This window comes from Cetorhinus maximus, chromosome 28, assembly GCF_964194155.1.
Source record: "Cetorhinus maximus chromosome 28, sCetMax3.hap1.1, whole genome shotgun sequence".
Lineage (NCBI taxonomy): Eukaryota > Metazoa > Chordata > Chondrichthyes > Lamniformes > Cetorhinidae > Cetorhinus > Cetorhinus maximus.
In genome coordinates this window covers 11,331,448-11,340,025 of record NC_135906.1, presented here as the reverse complement: position 1 = coordinate 11,340,025, position 8,578 = coordinate 11,331,448, and positions in this window count along the sequence as shown.

Sequence of the window (8,578 nt, the reverse complement as noted above, 5' to 3'; positions counted from 1 at the left end):
AGAAATTCCTCTTCATCTCATCTTAAATGGTCTGCCCCTTACTCTGAGATTGTGTCTTCCAGTCCTAATCTCACCAGCCTGGGGAAACATCCTAACTACATCCACGCTTTCATGCCCTGTAAGAATTTTGTAAGTTTCAATGAGATCACCTCTCATTCATCGAAACTCTAGGAAATAGAGGCCCAGTTTCCTTAACCTCTCCACATAAAACAAGCCTGCCATCTCAGGGATCAGCCTGGTGAACCTCTGTTATACTCCCTCCATGGAAAGTATACCCTTCCTTAGATAAGGAGACCAGAACTGTACACAATAAGCCAGGCCAGTCTCACCATGGCTCTATACAATTGCAGCAAGGCAGCCTTATTCCTGTATTCAAATCCCCTTGCAAAGTTGATGGTGCAAGGATAGGAACTCATTGCTCGAGATGATCTGCAAATAGGCAGATAAGTAATAGGTAAACCAAACGGAGACTGTGGTACCGAACTGAACATTGGAGAAAAGATGCTGTAGGACTGTAGTGTGGTCACTGGGACCAAAGGTTGCCAAGAGTCAAGGACGTTGAGGTGAAACATTGCCCACACTGTTGTGGACTTGAGAGAGGACAGAGAGTATGGAGATGGAGCAGCACTTATCGAGAACAGAGGGCCCGTGTGTGAATTTGTGATTGGCGTGTGAGAAGGCAGAGCGCCATGTTATGGGCATGTCAGGTGATCAATGGCAGGTGGCTAGGGTGGGGCATTCAGAGGTCATGTGATGCCTCCTTCTGAAATATGCCCAACCATGGTTGTTTGCCCAACACAGCTGCAATAAAGCACCGATGCATTGAATTGGTTGCAGCCCGCTGGCAGGGAAACCTGCAAGCCTAAGGCTTGACTGAAATTAGGCCTCAGGCCCTGTTGTACCTCCAGAGGCAGCTGGCTGGTCACCTTGGGACCAGTTTAGACAGCCTGTTTCGTAGTAGCTAAGGCTCAATTGACAGCATATCACAAGGTTCTGGATTCTAGTCCCACTCCAGGGCTTAAGCACAAAAACCAAGTCCAGTGCAATACCGAAGGAACTTTGCACAGCCTGAAGTGTCGTTCTGCAGATGAGATTTTAAACCCGTCTGCCCGCTCGGGTGGATATAATAGATCACCTGGCACTATTTTGAAGCAGGGCAGGGGAGTTATCGTTAGTGTCCTGTCAAATACTTCTCCTTCAAGCAACATCACAAAAAAAGACCCTTGACTATCTGGTCATTATCACATTGCTGCTTGTGAGAATTTGCTGAGTGCAAGTTAGCTGTTGTGTTTCCCACATCACAACAATCACTACACTTCAAAAGAAAAGTACTCCATTGGCTGTAAAGCACTCTGAGATGTCCATTGGTTGTGAAAAATGCAGTATAAATGCACGTCTTTCTTTGTTTTTAGCAACTCTTGAGTAACTACTGGCAGGTGTTGTGGAGTGCAGTGCTCAATGGTTAATTGATCTGGGTTTGATTATGTTAGTCTGTTGACTGATCTATGTTCTCTGGGCTTAAGCGATTAAACCTGCGTGGAGCCTCTGACAGCTAAAGTACACAGAAACTTCCAGAAAGACCTGAGCTCTGAACATGTGTGGAGAAATCCTGTGATTGCTGAGATATTTTAAAGCCCTATAAATAAACCTGTTGTAGACTTAGAGCTTGGGTCACCTCTGGATTGGTCTGAGGTAAATCAGACGTATAAAATAAACAACAAAGTGGTGAATACACAGCAAGGTGAGTGGGAAGGAAGGCTAGCACAGGTGAGTGACAGCCCAGAATGTTGTTACAGAGCAGGAGTCCACATACCGGAAGGAGGCCCCTGATTCACATACGCAAGAGGCCGAACACCTGCTCCAAGTTGAGTCAGGAGCCTCTACCAATGTGGAGTTTTCCCTAAATCAGCCACAGATTGTGGGTGCAAAATTAGCCCCTTTTCCACTTGGAAAGCAGATTCAATGGGAACCGTTTTCTCCCCCCGTGTGTGGTCATTGTAGGCGCTTTATCAAACTGCGATTCTTCATCTCTGCTGCCGGGCTATTGCATTCCATTGTACTCTCACACTGACGCTTGGCAGTTTAATCTTTTTCAAGCAGGAATCTATTTTGGGTAGTTGCTGTTTGGTTCTGTAACATGACGTTAGCTGAAGCGCCCATGGTGCCTCAGGAGTATCAATGCGAACGTTCATAATAAGTGTTAATGGATGGGTGTTCTTATTTGGTGACTCCTGAAAATAATAGGGTTTATATCATTGGGATGTAGACATGTACAGATTTATTAAGTATATGATAATAATTATGATTAGCAATAATTACACACACACTACATTCGATGTACCAGCTGTGGCTCGGTTGGTAGCACTGTTGTCTATGACTCATGAGGTTCTGAGTTCAAATCCCAATGCGGGGCCTGAATGCAAAAAAAAAAATAAGGCTGGCACTTCTATGCAGCATTGAGGGAGTGCTGTCCTGTCTTTTAGATGAGATGTTAAACTGAGGCTGCGTCTACCTGTTTGATTGGATGTTAAAGATCCCAATACACTGTTTTGAAGAACAGGGGAGCTCTCCCTGGTGCCCTGCCCAATATTTATCCCTCAATCAACATCACAAAAACAGATTATTTGATCATTACCACATCGATGTTTGTGGGAGCTTGCTGTGCGCATGTTGGCTGCCTTGTTTCCCACATTACAACAGTGGTTCCACTTCAAGAGTACTTGATTTGCTGTAAAATGTTTTGAGAGGTCCGACGATTGAGAATAGCACTTAAAATGCAAGTATTTCTTTCCTTTTTTTTTTAGTGATAATTAAGCATGCACTTCACTAAGATTTACAGTGATGATACCAGAGCTGAGGGATTATAGTTACCAGGAAAGACGGAATAGGCTGGAGTCCCTTTTTAGAAAGAGGAGGTTGAGGGCTGGCCTGATAGAGGTCTTTCAAATTACGAAGGAGTTCAATAGGCAGAAGAGATGTTTCCACTTCTGGGGAAGACCAAATCCAGGGCCCATAAGTGTGAGATAGTTACTAATAAATCTGCTGGGGGAACTCAGGAGAAACCTCCTTACTCACAGAGCGGTTAGAATATGGAACGAGCTATCACAAGGAATAGCTGAGGTGAAAAACATACTGTTGATGCATTGAAGGGGAAGCTAGGTTAACACGAGGGAGAAAAAGGGTAGAGGATATGCAGATTATTCTGGTGGAAAGAGATAAAATAATGGGAGGAGATGGGAGGAGGCTTGTGTGGAGTATAACTACTGTCAGAGACCAGTTGGACCAAATGGCTTGTTTCTGTGGTGCAAGTTATATGTAACTCTCTGTAATGCTAAAACCTTGCAAATTATTGGCCAGGAAATATGCAATAATTCCAAACTTGGTCTACTGGGTTGACCATTGCTTTGAATTCCAAAGCATCTTCAAAAACTTTTTCCCATCCCCTATGGCTGACGAGTTTATATATTTCATGCTTACGTTATATTTACTCTTTCATGGGATGTGGGCGTTGCTGGCAGGGCCAGCATTTGTTGCCCATCCCTAACTGCCCTTGCACAAAGTGGCTTGCTCTTCCTGTGACCCCCATCACCTCCAGCCCCAACAGGCTGTGGGAGGATGCACCTGCCCCACAGCAGGACACCCAAAGCAGGCCAGGAACATTCAAGTCTCGGCCCTCCAGAGGACGCCCACCAAAGCCATCCCAGGCAACAGGACGCAGCAGTCAGCAGGCTGCCTCCACCTCCGCTGTAGATGTGGGGGATGCATCAAGACGTAGCGATAGGGTTAGGAAAATTAAGAAATATTAGGAACACGACTGTGGCGGTGGTGTTCACCGCATGTTGTATATTTTGCACCAATATCAACAGAATACCACCCATTTCACAATGTCTGCGTATGCCTCCTCTTTATGATCAGCTGTGTTGTTGTCAGTCAGGTGTGACACAATGGTCCCTAAAGCCATACTGCCGACATTGAGACCAGGTGCCTTGGATCGATGCTGCCAGCTTCCACATCCCCACAGTGTGTGTGTGCACATTCATATCATTATCCAACATCACTGATGCCTCCCCCTTAATGTCAAGCCTGCTTGTGTGAGGAACCTCATTCACACGATGTGCTGCTTGATGTGCATTCTTCGTTCTCGCCTGTTTAACCTTGAGGCCGTAGTGTTCACCTGTTTCGTCTGCATTACTGTAAGGTAAAGGTCTTGTAAGCGCATGGAGAAGGGTCAGAGCTCCTCACGCTCCACTTACTCACTGTTATCTGGCAGGATTTCCTATCTATGAGACCATACTCAGAGATCATGTGCAATCCTGTTCGTCTTGTCTGTATCCAGCTCTCGCAGTGCAAAAGTGCACATGTCTTGAGTAGCCACCCCTCACCTATATCCTCACCGAGGTCACTGAAGATAAATGTAGGTGGTCATGTGGTATGATCAAAGGAGCCTTGGAGCATGCTCTGGAAGCATCTATAGTAGCTTTTGACACTTTTGAGGGTATCAGTTGGATGCAACCCAGATTGTAATGAACCTGATGAATCCTCTTTATTATCGACCAATTGTTACCTTGAGCGGTTCATGGTCTGTTTGCAGCTGGCAAGGGCTAGGCCTAGCCATGAGAGCAGACTGACTGTGTGAAATTCAGGATCCTCAGGCGCTCCGAATCCATGGAAAGGCCAGGGTGAACGCACGCCCACATCCCTAACTGAGAGCGACAGATGCCAACGTAATGGAAGAGAAGATGGCACAGAGGGTGATGAGAAAATGGAGTTAGACCTGCGTAACGCCCTCGGCTGCCTTGGCCCAAGTGTGACCTCCCAGTTACATCATTGAGGTGACACAGAGCGCATTGTCCTGTTTGGGCAGATGGATCTCCTTGAGGAGCTTTGTCTGACTGAAGGCACACACAGCCAAGAGGGCACTGAGGATTGTGGAGCTGCTTCTGCCTCTACTCAGCTCCTGCGACAACTGCGATGCCGCAGAGACGTTACGAGAAGCTGTGCCTTCTGACGTGTGATGCCGGAACGCCCTCCTCCAGATTGGACCTCCTCTCAACAAGGACACATGTTACCCACCCTTCATCATCCTTCAAAGGACCAAGACAATGGTTGACAGAATGGTTGAGAGCTGACTCTCAGGTTGAAGTGCATGGTTGCAAGGAGAGGGTTAGCGATGCTGATGTACATGTGGGTCCATGAGAGAGGACACTTGTCCAAGGTGATGCAGACTACTACTCATCATCCTTCTCTTGGAATCTGGTGCCAATGAGGGCCTCACACGCACACCTGTCTCATCTGACCCATTCTATAGCCTCTTCCCCTGCAGCCTTCCTCGAACTCTTTGCCCTCATCCCTTTCAATGACCTCTTCATCAGAGGAGGTGTGCAGATCCTCCATGTCTGCATCTGGCAAGTCCTCCCCACTTTGCAGTGCCAGGTTGTGTAATGCCCAGCAGATGGCAATGACCCTCTGAGGAGTGTGCTGGAGCGCTCCACCAGAGCTGTCGAGGCATCAAAACCGCATCTTCAAGATGCCAATGCTCTGCTCTACCAGCGTTCAGGTAGCGATATGAGCTTCGTTGTACCTTCTCCCTGCAGGGTCTTGTGGCCGCTGAACAGCCAGGTCCTTTGCTGAGGAGCCAACCCTGGATTCTGTCAAGTGGAGCAAGTGGAATCCCTTCCTGTTTATCTATTAGGCTGCCTGTTGCCTGGGAGCTTTGATAGCTGAGTGAGCGTGGTCAATAGCACCCTGCGCCTGTGAGTACCCAGCAATCTCAGCGAAGCCCGGTGCTCAGGTCTGCTGGCTTGCTTGACCTCTGGCGACCTGCACGTGATGGTGGGCCTTCGCAAAAAGGGCCTCCGCCACCTCGTGTCTGTATTTGCGCTTCGACGCACTGGGAAACCCTACACAGATCCCCAGGGGAGCCCTGGAGGGAGCCACTCGTGTAGAGGTTCAGTGCGGCGGTGACATCCACCGCCACGGGCAATGGATGCCCTGCCAGCCCCTGTGGTGCCAGCTCCTGGAGAATGGGGGCCAACGAGCGTCACCAGACCCCTGGCCACGCGGAGGTGCCATCGACAGTGTCTCTCGCTCTCCTGTAGGTAAGACGAGCGACTGCCGCACTCCCTCGGTCCTGAGAGCTGCCTAGGCGCAACGTTGATGCGAGCCTCATCCTGCGCGTCTGGAGGGGGCCCTGCAGCCCTTTGCTCTTGTGGGCTTAGCTCTTCTCTCTGTCGGGCCCGGCACTGCAATCGCAATTCCCTCCACCTTCTCCCGTGCCTGTATGCGAGGACGCGGGCAACCACAAACCCAGCCTCCATCTTCCTGACGTTCTCCTCTCTGCGGCATCAGTGAGAGAAAAAAAAATGAGGGTCAGTATGAGCCTCCAAAGCAGTGCATAGTGTTATTGTCATTGGGCTAGTGTTCCAGAGACCGGGGTTCAAATCCCACCATGCCAGAGGGTGAAATTTGAATTCAATAAAAATCTGGAATTAAAAGTCTGATGAAACCATTGTCGATTGTTGTAAAAGTCCATCTGGTTCACTAACATCCCTTACCCGGTCTGGCCTACATGTGACTCCAGACCCACACAGCAATGTGGGTGACTCTTAAATGCCCTCTGAACAAGGGCAATTAAGGTTGGGCATCATAAATGCTGTCCTAGACAGTGATGCACACATCCCATGAATGAATAAAAAATAATAATAATATTTCTAGTGTGTGACTGTGGGTTCAAGGGCTTGGATCCAGTTATGGAACCTACTTGACACTGAAGTCCTGGCCAGCGTAAGGAACGTTTGGTGGTAAACCTTACACTGTTTATTCAGCTTCTGAACCCACACCACATCCCTATCCCCACCACCTCTGTGAAACCATTGAATGGCCCTACACTACCTTTTGACCACCTATAGCCTACCCTGACCGTGAGTGTGCCAACCACAGCCCATTATTGAGCCAGAACCCCGCCAGACTGAGGCCCCTGTTACAACGACCACACCCGGTGCACAACATGCTGGAGACGAACGACAGTTTACTTACGTGCCCTTCCCCTCCCTTGTCTAGGACAGGGACAGTCCTCGCAAGATCAGTGCAGTAAAGCTAAGCGCCTTGTCACTCTGCCACCTTCCAGTTCTGGCCCCGGCTCGCTTATGTCTCTCTCTCTCTCTGAGGCACTGATCCCCATCCTGGCCCTGAGGACACATCCAACCCGCAGTCTCTGAGCCATGTGTGGGAGTGCATACTTTGCCACTTTAACCCCTTCCCCAGTGCAGGCCTTGGCCTGCTGCCCTTTCCATAGCCCCCATGCCTTACCACTGGCCCGGTAGGTAGAGCCTTGCCTGTGATACCCCACTGAGAGCGACGTGGTGCCTGGCGCTGAGTCAAAGTGCCGCGAGAACCCTGCGATGAAAGTTCAGTGAACGAACCTCGAATTCATGAGTAAAGTGTTGGCCGCCAGGTTGCTTATATACCATTGTGAAACGTGTGGCCTAATTAGACACTGACGTTACCTCTTGATCCAGCTCGGGGCAATGATACCATCCAGCAGGCCTTAATGTAAGTATTCATGAGGTTCAAGTGTATTCAAATGGCCTTCTCAACATCACATGTCAGGGAACACCCTCTGCCATTAAAGTCTGGAGCAGAAGGTAAGGACCCTATTTTCCCGCCAACGTAAAATGGATTTTTATGCTCTCGCAATGCTTTCCATTCCCTCCATGGGCAGGAGCAGAACATCCCGCCCTTAGTCGCGAGTGGTCTTGTCTCTGGGTTTAAAGGTCACGAGCCCAAGACCCATAGCCTCGGACTTGAGATTATAATTGAGGCTCGGTGTGGTAGCGAGGGAGTGCTGCCTTGTCAGAGGCGCGCTCCTTCTGATGAGACACTGGGGCCCTGCCTGCCCATTAAGAATAGGAGTCAGGAGGATTGAGGGAGGATACCCTGGAAGCATGGGAGCAAAAGCCTCGAGTGGCCTTTTTCATCCCAATTACCAAATGACTATTTGGTCACTCTCTTTTTACGGCTTGTGGGATCTTGCTGTGCATAAATTGGCTACTGCAATTCCAACACTGCAACAGTGGCTGCATTTCAAAAAGCACTTGATTGGCTGTGCTTTGGACCCCGCCAAGGTGGTGAAAGGTACCATATGAACATAAGTTGGCTCTTTGTTCAAATGAATCTAAAAAGAAGATTTGGATGCAGGGAACTGGCTGTGCTCAGTTTGAGGTCGATAGAAATTATGTAGAAGGTGGAATATTATCCAGTTTTGCTAGTGCTGTTGTTAGCTTCTCATCTGTACGACGCTGTTCACTATAATCCCAATGCCCCACCCTCAGCCTTCAATATTCTTCCTTTTCAAATGCTTATCGAATTTGCTTATGTTATAATCCCTGCCTCAATAGTCACTTGTGGTAATGCATTTTATGTTCTAATAATCCTCTGTGTTAAATCACTTCTTCTAGCTTCTCCCTTCATTCTTCTTGGAGTAATCCGCACTTGTTATGGATTCAATAATCAGTGGGAACAATCTTTCACTATTCACAATCTCAAACTTCTTCATGGTTCCTGAAAAGCTCTGTTAAAT